Here is a 15394-nt window from a genome sequence, read left to right on the forward strand (position 1 = left end):
TGCACAAAGACATTCCCGGCATTTTCACAAACTGATTTAAGTTCAGTCTTCAATTTATAGGAAGCCTTTGTTCACTTGCTGCTGCAGATTTTCTACTCTTCTAGTCTTATCTCAGGTTTATGCATTCAGTTTTCTGTCAGCACACTTCTCTGCCACATGGACTGTGTCTATCATCACTTTGCACACTGCTCAGGATTGACATAACAGCAGTATGCGAGGCTATAGGACACAGCTTCATTTGTGGTTTCATTGCTACTTCAGTGCAACTCCCCTTGTTCAGGAAACATCAGTCTGACCATTTCAAAAGGAAACTTTAAAAAAAAAAAGTTTTATCACATCAGACATTACACTGACTGGGACACGAACACGCAACATTCCAGCTGTCAGCCGTCAGTGCTAACCACTCCGTATAGGGGAGGTATTCTGATTAAAGTTTACTTTTTTATTGAGTTCCTATGAAATTAAATATAAATATTTATAAATATGTTTTCAACCACTCACTTGTGCAAGACATCATATTTTATGTATATTGACTGTTTGCTGGTCGGTCTAAAGCGATTGCACATGTTGTAAGAATGTGTGGGTGCCCTCTGCAAACCAGTTTCTCCTTAGGGGTAATAAATAAAACTTAAGTAAATGGTTTGTGTGGCAACTGTGGCATAGGAGGTAGAGCGGTCGTCAACCAATCCTGATGTTGCTGGCTCCGCTGGTCACGTGTCAAAGTGTCCTTGAGCAAGACACCGAACCCCAACTTAGTTGCTCTCGGTGAGTGTTGGCCAGCTGCATAGCAGCTCCCCCCTTGGTGTGTGTGTGTGTGATTGAAATGTAGTATAAAGCGCTTTGAGTACCAATAGGTAGAAAAGCTACTTTTAATTTTTACTTTTTACTTTATTAGGAACCAAACTGCTTGCCTGGCCCATAAGAAGCAACCTGGGGGTTCACTGTTGATCAACTCAACTCCTATAATTATATTACAGGAGGAGCGCTGAAGTCCATTTAAATTCAATGTGGCACAGCTCCAAAAATATAGAGAGTTAAGAGAAGGCTTCAATCTTACACCTATAGTTGCTGGCCATAGAGAACAAGCCCTCCAACAAACCCATTGAACCCTGTTTGGAAGTATTTCTGCAATTGTCAAATGATTGTTTTCTCCTCAAAGCCTCAAAATGTTTCAACTTTCAAAACAAGGGTCAGTGCATCAGGAAAAAAGTTTTAAACTTTTTAGTTTGGTCATCAAAAAGAGAGACGCATAAAAAATAAAAATGCTGAGACAGTCTGAGAGACCATTCAGCAATCTAAAAAAACAGACTGACATTGTTCCCGTTACTGGGAATTAGTGTGTAATTGGTCTCGCTTTACAGTTGTCATTCACAGGCATCAAGTCAAGCTTTGCTTCAACTTTCACATAATATGTCAAACTGTGAGTTTAAAACAGTTCACTGTGTCGGTTTGGCTACTAAAAAGCCCTTTTCCACAACCAAAACCAAACAATTAGAAAGACTTGAGGCCCATAGTGGTGCAGAAAATTGCTTCATACAGTAAATCCTAAACTCTGATGCTCCAGATGTTCAGCAGAAGCCAAGTATGTTGGTCTTTGCTATTATATAAGTGAGCACTTTGCTTAAATTAAACAACACGGCATTAAGGTAGCTGTTATTATTGTCTGTGGCTGTTTGAAACAACTCATTCAGAACAGACATTTTTGCTCCAGATATTCCCATATAATGTCACATCTAAGTTAGAGCCAAACAAGTCAAATGGTGACCATCATACAAATCAGACCAAGACAACAGCTCACACACATGCATACAACAACACTTTTATAAGACAAAATAAAAGAAATAATTGTTGGTTAAATGTTTGTTATAGTTTTAAAATAAGCACATAAAGTATTTGTACATAAATGTACCTATTGTATGTCAGTAACCTCACCAGCCTGACTGCTGTTTAATGTTGGAGTCGGCTCTGTATGGTGTCCCATCACACATCTGACGCAGCAGCTTAGTAGAGCAGTTCCCATAGAGGCGAGCCAGCGATCAGCCTGTCTGCCAAATGACAACACTTGTTTGCTTGGTATTTCTATGGTTTCCCTGGACAGAGGCTTAAAATAGGGGTTTGGGGGGAAGGGGGGGTAAGAAAAGGTGATTACATGTACAGAATGAGATTTTTCTGTTTAACAACGTGGGCATCCACATGTATCTGTTCATAAAGATGTTAGAGTACTTACTTATTTGGATGTGTGTGTGTGTGTGTGTGTGCGCGCTTGCATGTGCTTGTCTCAGTCACTATCCCACTTGGTCTACTGTGCTGCATAATGTCTCATTGCTCTTGTGCACCACAAGGCCGTTCGGGACGTGAATTCATTCATTGGCCCATTACTCTGAAATCCCAGTGACACACAACTTTCCGGCAGATTCAGTTTGGCAATCAAAGAGGTTCCCTTTTTGAATTACACTGACCCTGTTGTGGTCGGCACTGACTACTTTATTCATCGGATTCAGGCTGGTTAATGACCATGAATAACTGTAATGAATTCACAACCGGCCTCGGACCTTTGCAAATGCATTATAATCTAATTTACTTTATAAATGTATCTTAGATTAATATTTGGTTTTTTTAATACATGTTTTACTTAAGAATATATTTAATTGAAGGGCTGGAGTGACTGTTACTATTTTATTTTTTTAAAGAACTTACAGTCATTTCCCCTTCTTAATGTGGCTCTTAGCAGGGTGTGTCAGTTTGTTCACCCACTTCACCGACTAAAATGTATTTTCGGGGAGATAAGAGCCTTCATTGTCTGACTGACCCTGAGAGTTTGACAAAACAACTGGCCACAGGTCTTTCTCTGAGTGGATAATGCCACATTAACCACAGCGTTCACAGACCCTGACCTTCTTTATCTTACTTCCGGGTCAGAAGAAACCAACAGCTATTGTGGAAAGCAGGAGGAGGGTCGGGAGAGATTTGGCCTGCTCCGATTGGTGGAGTTTCCGCTAAGAAAGACGGATGGCGCGAGGAAACATTTTGCCACAACCTTGGCTCATGAAGTACATTGTAGGAAGAGACGTGAGCAGAAGGAATCCGATGGTATCTGCTGCAAATTGACCTCTGACGTCATTAACGTGTGAGGCCAATCACCACGTGTTGTTTGTTGGGAGTTTGCCAATCAAACCCTGATCTGTCATCTTCTTAGGTGTTAAAGATTAAACTATTTCAGATGCATAGAAATATTATCGTGACAGTACTGGAACAGGCCTGAACAAATGACGTTACGTATCATTGGCAGACGTTAGTTCCTATTGCTTGGCAGCGCAGAAGTTACAATGTCACGTAACCAAGCAGCGAGTACTGCTTGCTACACAAACGATGATGATAAAAAGTTGATAATATTGCTGGTTGCTGTGTAACTTTGTGTATTAAGTACTTCTAGTATGTTTTATCATTTTAATCCACACTACACTGCTGTAGTATTTTTAGTGTAACATGACATGTTCAGTTTTAATTCAGCGCATGTCGGTAACTTTCGACTAAATTACGTTCAAGGATGAAAAGGAGGATGTGTTTTTTTGACAGACGCTAAACTCCTTCAGTCACCCGCCGATGGAAGCTAACGTTGCCGTCAGTCTTTACGCTTCATGGGTGTCGGTGCTCCCACCCAACCTCCCGGTAAGTTAAGTCATTGGGGAAAATAAGTGACTACTAAATATGAAATCGTGACCTTTGTTCATCATGTCAGCTAACAAACTTGTTGCCATAAAAGTTAATGACGTTTATGGTTGTAGCTAAAGGACGCGGTACTCATTTAGCTAACAAGCTAACTAGTTGGCTAACTAACCTCAGCTGCATCCCGTAAGCTAGTTAGCTACTAATCACCTTCACTTAGGTTAACTAACATGGCAAAAACCACTGTTAAGCTGTGGGACAGTGCTTCCGGTTATGGTGTCATACCCAGTGAGATACATACAATTCACAAAAATAAAAAAATGTGTTTCTACTCAGAAGACATTACATAAAAGAAGTATATCTGTACCTCTGTAACAGTATAGTTGAAGGTAAAATTGCTGCAATAGTATTTAACCTACCTCATTACGCTGTAAAGCTCTTTTCATTTTCTTATTTCCAAAAGGTTGATGGCTTTTCATTACCAGTGAAAAGCCGTTAATGCATTTCTATAAATACATAAGGAAATACTTGTTCTGTAGGTTCACACTAATATGTAATCTATGCACAGTTGACCTTACATAAGCATGTCTGCTATCACTATTGCCAGGTTATCTGTTGAAGTTATGTATTTTCTATTTACGTACCCTGTTTGGTTTTTGTAAACTGCTACATAAGTGAACACAAATGCAAACACAAGGCTTTTAGTTATAAGATAACTGATAAAAAGATTTTCCTTTTGTTGGAATTAGACTGAGGGGTATTTTATAAAATACAAAAGTGGGCAATACTCTTACTTCACCCTCTGAACGTGGTTTAGTATATTCATGCTTGAATTATATTCCACTCTCTCATCGGACTGTGTGCCAGGCCTGTATAGTAAAATCCTTAAAGGAGAATAAAAGCTGTGGCTGTGGCAGCAGAGGCAGTCAGACAAAAGTAAATGGAATCATTCTCTAAATCAAGTCCAACTCATCGGACAGCTGCATTTGTAACCCGGTTATTCTCGTGTTCTCAAAGCAGGAACATCAGACAGAGAGGGAAGCCCTCTTCTTCTTCTGCAGTCACCCCATTAAAAACACAGAGTGGGAGGGAGGGAGGCAAGCAGAGAAAGCAGGGAGACTCAGAAGTGCTGGTTCATATGATCAAAGTGTAAAGTCGGTTTTAAATGTTGGTGGATGATGGTTAACATGTATTGCAGCATTGCACTTACTGGCTAAAAATTGTAATATACATAGGGAATTCTGTTTTGAAATCCACAGCCAAGGAGGTATGAATGAAGGATAGTCCTCCAGATCTTTTGGTTTGTGTTGTTGGGGTCGTGTTTCTGGTAAAACACTGTTTTAATGTAGGGAACTGTAGATCAATCTAAAAGCACTGATTAATGAGGTGATGGGCATTATGAGAAACAAGAAATATGCCCATAGCATATTTTATACTGATATTCTGGAAACAATATCAAAGAGTAAAAGGAAGCAGGTCATTAAAAAACTAAAAGTGCAGGATCAGTATAAATAGACAGAGGCAGGTCCAGAGGAGTAGAAAGACATAGTTTGCACTACAGTGTATGGTAAGGGGTAAATATTCATGTGACACTGAGTAGGGACCCCCCTCTCCTATTGTTGCCCTGTTTTTTCTTCAGCTACTCCTTTTGACAAAGGTTACAGACTCTTGGATCCTTCCACATCAGTTAAAAAAAGAATTCCCTGCCGGCACAAATGTGGAGACTAATGTGTTGTTATTACAGACTGATTTTAGACTTGTTATGAGTTTAATGTGGTTTTTCTCATGCTTTGACATTTGAGGTAAAAATATGCTTGGCATTAACTAGAAACTTCATCCTTGCTTACCTGTGCTGGTCTTTGGCCCCATCTTGTGGCAAATCAACATTACTACATTCATGTCAACTTTACCTTCTAACACTATTATTACTTACTGCTTTTTCACAGTTTGAACTTGGTTCATACCATAGATTCCAGATCTAGAGCAGCATAGTGGTGGAGTAGTTGAAACGTCCTTGATTTGGATCCCTTGCTGACTTTGGTTCTCAGTGTGCCTGTGTGTTTTCTTCTGGGGTCTCCAGTTTCCTCCAACAGTCTAAAGATAAGAATGTTAAGGTGAGTGGTGACTGGAAATTGCCCCTAGGTGTGATAGTGAAGGGTTGTCTGTGTGTGTATGTCTCACTGTGTTGGCCCTGATAGACTGGTGTCATCAAAGGTTTTACCCTCCTGGACGCAATGTCTAGTGGGGTAAAATAATTTCTTGTTCCGTTTCTTTTGAAAACTGACAGCCTGCTGGTGGTGGTTGATGTTCCCGAGCAAGTTGAGTTGCATTGAGGTAGCATTATGTTACAGCCTCAAATGAAGTTGTCTTATAGCCTCACATACTGCTGTTATAAGCTTTTAAAGACTAGTTTATGTTCCTCAGTGGTAACATAAGTGTCAATATGCTTCTTTTTATTTATTTATTCCATAAATGCACTTGAGGTAATAAAAAAATGAGTCTTTAAAAGCTGCAAGATGTGATTGAGAATTGTAACTTTAAAAGTTTTTTTTTTTTACATTACGTTTTCTTTAATTCACAGTTTTCCCTATATAACTGTCTGCACATCACTAGGTGCCACTGATGACATAAAATGGCATAAAATGACTGAGCACATGATCACACTGAAATATTTGAGAGTGAAATAATTATAACCCCCCCCACCACCCCCTGGGCTGCTTACTGCCACATAGAATCTAAGGCTGATTAGAGTGTCTATGCTGACCCATTTCCACTAAAACATTTTAACCACCAGGTTGTGGTAGGCAACTCCCACAATGATCATTCATTGCACTACTGTTGGACTGACCTCGTTTTAGCTGTAGGGGACAAAAAGTAAGTAGTGTAAGTAAAGTAAGTAGTGATAAGAGCAATTCGACATGCTGTCTCACAGTGTAGGGGCTGTATTCACAGTTCAAAGTAATAAAATTCTTATCAACAATTCTTTGATGTTTTCTAAGAATTTTTACCTATAATTAAGAATAGATCCTGTTAAAGATGAGCTTAAAGAAACTAACACCTTTACAACCTAACTACACCTTTAATAGGTTAGTACAGTTGGTGATTAATAATATATATGAAACACTGAGATTGTGCTATTTGGGGATTACAGAGGAACTTGATCATGTGAGTCATTATCAAGTCCATTTGTCTAATGTTGAAAGTGTACAAAATGTACTGTTTTAAGAATAAAAGTTAATGCTGTAAACTGTACCATTTACATCAATGTCATACAGTTATATTTTAGCTGTGATGTGCTTCTCTGAATTCTGAGGAAGATTAAAGTTTAACCCACCTACAGTAGTAATTGTTTCCAATGCTGTAGCTTGTTTATCTCGGTTTACATTTCAAAAAGTTGTAACTAGAGGTAAATAATACTTTAAATATGGTCACCGCATGTGTGAAAAACATTCTGGTAAAACCACAGCTGTTTTGCTGTTCTCAGTGCTCTGTGCTTCTGCTACTGTGGTAGATCAGTGCCAATATTATTTATTTGCCAGGGTGGGCTGCCTTCTTCATCCTAACCCAACGCTCTACCACTGAGCCACCAGGCCCCGTTTAAAATAACATTAAGGAAGTATTTGGAGATATAAAGAAATCTGAATTATTTAAAAAGATAAAACAGAAAAAAGTGAATACATAAGTGTTCATCACCTTCAAATTAACTAATCGTACCTGAACCCGTTCAGCAATGAAATCCTCATAGATTTAGCCAATTGGTATCCAAAGTCACAGAGGTGATGATTGTACATCACCTTAGTACAATCAATATGTTTATAGGATTGTAATATAAATGCACCAGTATCAGTAAGTTTCAAAAACTGGGCAATCAGTATCCTGTCCAAGATATAAACCATTAAGACAAAAGAACACTCCCATCAGAAATCATAGCAAGATCATTTCCTATGTATTATTTGGCTCTTGGAGTACAGTTAAATCCATCATAAGGAAATAGAATGAATTTGACACATGCATACATCTGCCTAAAACTGGCTGCCAACAAAGACAGATGCCACCAAAACACCTGTTATTACTCCTATTAAATAGTTAAAAGCTTTTTAATATAACAATAAGTTCAATCATGGTTTTGTTGCTATGATTCAGATTAAATGTCAGTAAACAGCCAATATGTTCATGTGTTCATTCTTTATATTTAGGATCAATCTAAATTCTATGGGAAAGGTTTGTTTGCACATTTAACTGTAGACACACATCATTTGCTAGTGTGCGTTTTTCTTTCAAAGTTTCTGCCTAAATCTGAATGACAGGCTTTGGTTGTGTTGAATGCAAAAACAAGAATATGAGATCAAAGAAAATGTCATGAAACGCGAAAGCAAGATGTGGTTTTGCTGTAGCAAACTCCTGTCAACACAGTGGATGTTGACTGTAAGCAAATGCATGGAGTAAAAATAGTACTGCATTAGAAAAAAGGTTGTTGGCGTTGATGACTGCAGGGACACATACATGATAAAAGGCCAGGAAATGCATTGCGATTTATAACTTCACACGATGCACAGTGGTTTGGTACTTACTAAACTCTGCAGTGTGTGTTTAAAATCTTCCAACAATAACAATTCATTTTTGTATGGCGATTATAAATATTAAAGGATTGTTTAAGGTACGGTTCTAAAATTGGCCAAAATTTAGACTGGGGGGCAGCTGTAGCTCAGTTGGTAGAGCAGTCATCCATGAACTACATCCTTACTGTCCACCAATTACTTGTAAGTCGCTTTGGATAAAAACATCTGCTAAATGCGCAACTTTAATCTTAATTGGTCAAAAATAGATATTTACTGATATAGTAGATTTATATTTAACATTGTGTTTGTACATGGACTAGTTTTAATAGAACTTTGGCTCCATCTTGTGTTTAAAAATGATCAATATATATCTTAATGGCCTAATGCGAACAGAACCAGTTTTGGGAGTTGGGGGCAGCTTTATGTAATGTTTTTAATGAGGGTAAAGCATTTTACACGCTACTTTTGTATTACAGCTCCCCCCATGTGTCTCCACCCTACATGCCTTGCTATTTTTTTTAGTAGCACCTCAAACATGTCCTGTTGAAGTTCAGTAAACTTTGCACTAATGCTATTTTATTCACAATTTGTAATTTTTTGTCTAGTTTTTGCTAAAGCTAATTAAATGCTTTGCTTTCTTTGCCCATTTTAACATCGACAGTAAGTAGATTTAAATTCAAAAATATCATTTGTTTTTTTCGCAATACGATGTCTTGTTTGTGGCTTAGTGACTGAATTTTCCACTGACGTCATAGCAGCATTATTTTCTGTCTTCCTGTGTGTACTACTGAAGTACTACTATTGTTTTTGGTAGACTTGGGTAGTTGTTTTTGTTCCGTTTTAGCTTATTTGAATGTATTATTACTGTATAGTTTCCTCATGCCATCATAAAATAATAATTATACAATGTACATGCTTAGTCAAATACAGATATTCTGGCTTAAGTCTAACATGCTTTCAAAATGTCACAGATTTACATTGATAACTGTCTGTTATTTGTTTATGCTTTGCAAACAGGAACAGAAAAACAGTTAACTATTTTAACTATTTTACATTCCTGATTCTAAATTCAGTTGCATTTTAATGTGTGTTGGGTCTGGTTTCCTTTGTAGGCTTCACTCTAATATCGGAGTAGACAACTTCATCTTCAACTTCAACAGTGTTATCTGAAAGAAGTAAAAACACACTAAAAATGTATCTGACATAGGGCTGGTCAGTATTTTGAACTTTAACATGTATCAATATTTATTCATTTCAGGTGTAAGAAGTTGAAAATGCGTTCCATAGCCTTCTATCATCTTCTCTTACACCAACCCATCCTCCTGAAACATTACGTTCCCATACAACTAAACCTGAAACATGATTACATTTTTGTAGCTAATGTAAAAATGTAATCATTGTGTTTCAATGCAATGTATTTTTTGAATGAATGAAACAGTAGTTTTATTAAGGGTGAGGCAGCTGCCAGGAGGTGGTTTAGGAGGGTGGCACATGTACAAAGCATAGGACTGTCAAGCCAAAGACCCCAGTTCAGTTCTTGAGTCCTGTATCTGGTTAGACTCAGGCAAGAAATTTACGCTAAATGTCAACATAATCTCATTATGTTCACAGGAAACTAGACAGACTGCTGTTGGTTGCTTTTCAGATTATTCAACATGTTGAATCAACGTTGGTTTGACAGTGAGAGAGATCAGTCTCCTTGGTTGTTTAGTTTTGTAAATCAGTGCTTGTGAAGAGACTGAGCTGTTAACAGCAGTTAAATCAGACATATCTAGACTAAAGATGCCTTGAGTCCTGTGTCCGGTTAGACTCAGGCAAGAAATTTATGTTGCAAGTCAACATAATCTCATTATGGTCACAGGAAACTAGAAACTAAATAAACTAAGAAACTAAATTTTCAATGATTTATTTATTTATTTTTATTAATTTCAGAAAGGTGATAATTCTATGTGGTTATTATTCAGACTAGATGCAGCATGTGAATTGAAAGAATGTCTTTCTCTTACCTTCATTCAGAGTCATAGTTGTTTTGTTCTTTTTTAAATGTTTGATGCCAAGAATTAAACCCAAAATGAGAAGCAGTGTTGCAGCACTTAATATCACAGCCACGGTCACAAGAGAGGGGGGAGAAATGGAACCTTTAAAATACAAACATGAACCCAAATGAGATGTTGACAATGACAAAAGAGTAAAACAGATAGATAGATCTATATATAATTTTTTTTTTTTACCAGCAACATATTTAAGACACATTCAGCTTCCTACCCCATGTCCTCCCTTTGTCTTTACAACCCAACCTGGGAAGATTGTTTTGTTTCTCTCTCTATTTCTAATAAGGTTTTATGCATTAAAAAGTTTAGTTTTTATCGATGCCAGTTTTGGTCAAAAATCGATGGTGGTAACAGCCACCACTGGCTAAGCCGCTTAACAGTCCCCTTCTGCCTTATATTCATTTACTGCAGTGATGTAAGTTTCAATCTTACATTGTACAGATACGATGTACAGAATAATAAGAACCGTCCACTTATATCTGCTAATATTATAATGTTTAGACAACAAAACTAAGAATTCTTTAAAGAAACACTCAAAAGGGCAGAAACTCTCTAGAGGAAACAATATGCTGAATTTCTAAATAAAGCAATGTACTGAGCCAAATCCTGAACAAAGTTGATTTGTGTTACTGCAGAAACTTGTGGGTCTCTGTGCAACACTCGATCTATTTGCTGTACAGTGAAGTGTTGAGGCTTGTAAGGCGACAGTATGATTATAGTGACACAGTAAATTCAAAGAATTGAAGATACCACGGCTGTGCATTAAAATGTCCGCCTCTACTATCAATCTGGGGACACACATCCATTCTGTCAAAGTGTAATAGCCACAGCAACCTAATAAAGCCAAAGAACTATGTTACAATCTAGATGTGTTTGTGAGACGGTGTCCGATCTGCTATGTACAAAACAACAAGTAAAGCTGTGCTGAGTCACATTTTGTGAAGATCAGCTTCAGTGTGTTTTGGTGATTAATTTTTCCCATTAAGCTCTTGTTTATATTAATCAAGTAATTAATCATTTATATTACAACATACTAGTTCAAAGGAGGTTTTATAGACTAATACAAAGTCTCTCCATAATATAATTAAAGCTTGTTCCATATAATTTAAAGGAATATGGTGCAATATTCACTTGGTCAGTTCAGTTTTCCTTAGTTTAAATACTGTAACACGAAAAATATCGGTTTGACTGTTTTTAATTTGTATTCACATTATCAGCAGATTTCTAGATCACTTCGTAGTCACAATCAAATCTTTAGTCTGTTCAGCTCTGTTTTCGGTTGCAGCAGTGAAATGCTTTAAGAGAAATAACCCACTTCCTACTTTTAACCTGTTTCTGTACCTACATCTGCAGAGCTGAAAGATGAGGAATCGAGAGCATAACACATGGTTATACCAGCTAGAGTAGAATCTGATGTTAAGTTTGGTTATTTGGTTATTATAACTGCGAGCACAACTGAAATTATCACTTTTCTGCACAATTCTGATTGGTTAACGAGTGTTTTAAAAATGTAATTAATTTGCGTGGCGTTTTTACATCTTGACCCGAACAAGCACAGATGTTTTCCGGTTGAGTTAAGGACTAACTTTCACTTCACCTGAGCTGTCTGCTCCCTCTCTGCTGCAGACAGGGACACTTGGCTGAGCTCCACCCTCACTGAGACTCAGAGAAGAAGCTGCTACACAAGTTTATTTTCTTATTCGCTAATATCAGTGGTGTCTTGAAGAATTAATATCCATTGATTTCAGAAACCAAATATTTATATTTTCATGCACTATTTAACCTTTTAACAATTAAATCCGTGGACTGTGAGCTAATTTCTTTATCGTCCCAGGTACCGAATCTTTAAGTACCGTTAATTTATAGCCCGACTTGCGATGCGTTGATGCATCAACGTAATCGATCATGTTGACGTGTTCCTTCACCGCTATACTTGAGAGCACTTTAACGTGCATAAAGTACAACTGACATTTTCTTAATTAAGTTACTTGAGTATCTAGAGGAATCATTTCAGCCCTAGTTCCACCAACTGCAGGCTGGGAACATCCAACAAGAGTATTGGATTTGCAATTCAGTTTTCTAAGTTGCTCCAGTCATCTAGCCATCAGAATTTGGCTTTTCTGAGAATTGCTCAAATCCTGACACTTGCTCATTTTTCCTGTTTAAAGAATATCACCTTCAAGAACTGACGTTCATCTGGTGCCTAATATATTTCGCCTACGTTAAGGTCCCATTGTCATAAGATAATCAATGTTATTCACTTCCCCTATCAGTGGTCATAATGTTATGGCTGATCAGTATACACCCGAAACATTAACACTAACACTAACACTTATTTTACTACACCTTTTTTTTTTTTTTATACATTCCTTAACCATTACATCTGATGATGATGATGATGGAACATGTGTTCTAACTAAATGTGCTATATATATTATATGTTATTAGGAAGAATTCTCTACTTTTTACCACATAATTAACATATCAATAAAGAAATATGATATTAAACCTTTACATGTTGTCAGTTGGATAACTGTGGCTTCTCTGCTGACATTGTTTTGAACCGTACACGTCAAGTTTCCCGTGAGCTGACCGTGTAAGTTGATGGTAACATTTGGTTTGTGGTTTTCATCAGTACTCGTAGTTCTCGTCTGTATCAGGATGTTATGATCCAAAACCAATGTGAACTCTACTTTATCTCCCTGAGAGGAGCAGTTGACTCTCATCTGTTCTGGTGACAAACACATCTGAGACACAGTTGGCTGTGACACTGGAGCTGGAAGAAATATGCAAATGTAGTCATGTATATCTATTTGAATTTCTATTGGAACACTGGTAACTTTTAGTCACCTATCATAACTTTTATCAAACTGACATGCAAAAATATGTCAGTTTACGTATGTTTCAGAGCCGCCCACATTGGGGAAAAAAGAGGCTCTTATAGTTAATAATCACTTGCATTAATTGCGCTAAAAATAAATACTGATGTACTGTAACATTTACCTTTTATTTTAACTACATATTACACAAAGTATATATGTATAAAAATACACACATTTATAAAAGTAATATGTAATATGTGTAATGCAAAATGTCAGAATTGTACATTTATTCATAAAAGTAATTGAAATAAAGATCACAATATATGGGAGTTGCTAGATTGAAATTTTTATGACTTGTTGATTATTTTGTAAAACTGCATTGGAAAGAAAATAATTGTAAATGTTTAACATGTTGGACTTACCTAGGATTTCTAGATGGAAGTTGACTCTGTGCAGTAATTGACCATCAGAGGTAAATGTTTCCAGCTTGTAATCTCCAGAGTCCTTCTTTGTTGCTATGTTAAGATGAAATGTTCCATTTCTGAATGTTGCAGACCAATTACTATATTCTTTATTTATATCCACGGTCTTGTTATTGGCAACATTTAAAATTATAGCACTTTCCTTTTTCAGATATTTCTTTTCAATTGTATTAGTCGGCAGGTAAAAGCTCAGTGGTTCACCAAGTTTTCCCGTACACTGCTGAGGTGCAGTATGTTGAAACAATTTGCATTCCAACGTCTCTGATAGAATTGAAAACATAACACTCTTAAAAACAATTGCTGTAGTATAGAATGTAACAATGCATTTCAATATAAAAGTGAAAAAAACTTGTTGCAAAATATTTGCAGGGAAAATTGCAAACTACTAAATGTGATTATTTTCTCGTACTTTTGACCATCAACAAATCACTAACTCCATATCCATAGATGTACTAAGGTGAGTGTTTAACTATTTCTAACTCATTGCAATTAATTGTTGCTTAATTCTAAATATTATTGACATAGCATGTATGTAAATTATACAATTGTCATGTACAGGAGCAGATAAGTCATGAAAATATAAAATGTAATAACTGTATTGCTATTATCACACAATAACTGATTTTGCTTTATAAGTGAATACTTTAAACTATAAAATTAAAATCTACCTTTTGTCAGAGCTGTTGTTGGAAGAGCTGTGATTATTATGTAGAAGAAAATCATTTTCTGTTGGAACACAATCAGTTTTTTTTAAGAACATTGGACAAAAATTCTACAAAAGAATAGTTGTTTAAAATTACACTTGGCCATTAAAGATATCATGTCTGTAGAATCAGTGTAATTAGAATACAGTTTTAATGATGCCAAATTATATATTTGAGAAATGATAAAGCTCAGCAACTAAAAAAAAAGTTTTAAACTATCACTTACCCTTTACCAATGATGTCGTCTTTGTGGATGACCTGTGAATTTTCAGTATGACAGTACTCTACTGGTCTTGTCTTGCTGTGTGACAAGAATAAGGAAGCTGTTCACTTCTATTGTAGCACTAAACAAATTTGTATGTACTTTGTAGCCTTTTTTGGGGGGGGGGGGGGGAGAAACTTGCCAAGCTTCATCTGAATTGAGACGAACTGCTAACATTAAATATGGTTTGTTAAATTAAAATATGTAAATATTTTCAACTAGAACTTTTGAACTTTATTTTCTCATTTCTTAGACTCTTAGTTTTCACTAATTACTTAATATGTTTTGCCACAATTACCATAATCCGTATTGTTTATGATGTGTTTTCTTAGTTGAGTACTTTTGTACTTGAAGTAAAATGTAAATAATCTGCTTTGTACAGTACCTATACTTGAGTAAAAGTGGTACTTGATGTTGTACTTGTTACTTCTTATAGGACAATAATTTAACCTTTAGTAATTAGGTTTGTGCAGTATGTACTGTACCACCTCTGCACACGGTTTATTTCATTTTGCTGTGTATGAAGCTGTGTAGCTGCAGATGGTTCAGAGTGACCATCCTGACCCCTGTCCTCAGTAACATTAAGTCCACCAGTGTTATATAGTGTTATAACTTTTTTTTTTCCTTTTCTCACTGCTATTATTCCTTTTTATTGTTGCTTCTTAACAGGCACAGTTTATCTCACCAACTCAGTTTCTGATTAGGCATTAATCTATAATACATTTCTCTAGTTCCAGTCCAGAAGTTATGTTTCTCTGAGCCTGTGTGTGAGGGGCAGGAGCATCTCTGTCTTTCTTCACTGTGCAGCACACACACACTACATGAGAAAAAGGAGGAAAGGAGGTCAT

At 36.6% G+C, this 15394-nt stretch overlaps 1 long non-coding RNA gene across 1 annotated transcript; it reads right to left on the reverse strand.

The window, feature by feature from the left end:
• Window positions 1-6113: 6113 nt before the first annotated feature.
• On the reverse strand, window positions 6114-14585 carry LOC137108112 (uncharacterized). Its single transcript, XR_010912145.1, has 6 exons — window positions 14511-14585; window positions 14249-14306; window positions 13521-13841; window positions 12786-13052; window positions 10232-10363; window positions 6114-9391 (listed from the first exon to the last, which is right to left on the reverse strand). It is a non-coding gene; the product is annotated as an uncharacterized lncRNA (long non-coding RNA).
• Between the last annotated feature and the right edge of the window lie 809 nt (window positions 14586-15394).

Source organism: Channa argus, chromosome 22 (genome assembly GCF_033026475.1).
Source record: "Channa argus isolate prfri chromosome 22, Channa argus male v1.0, whole genome shotgun sequence".
NCBI lineage: Eukaryota > Metazoa > Chordata > Actinopteri > Anabantiformes > Channidae > Channa > Channa argus.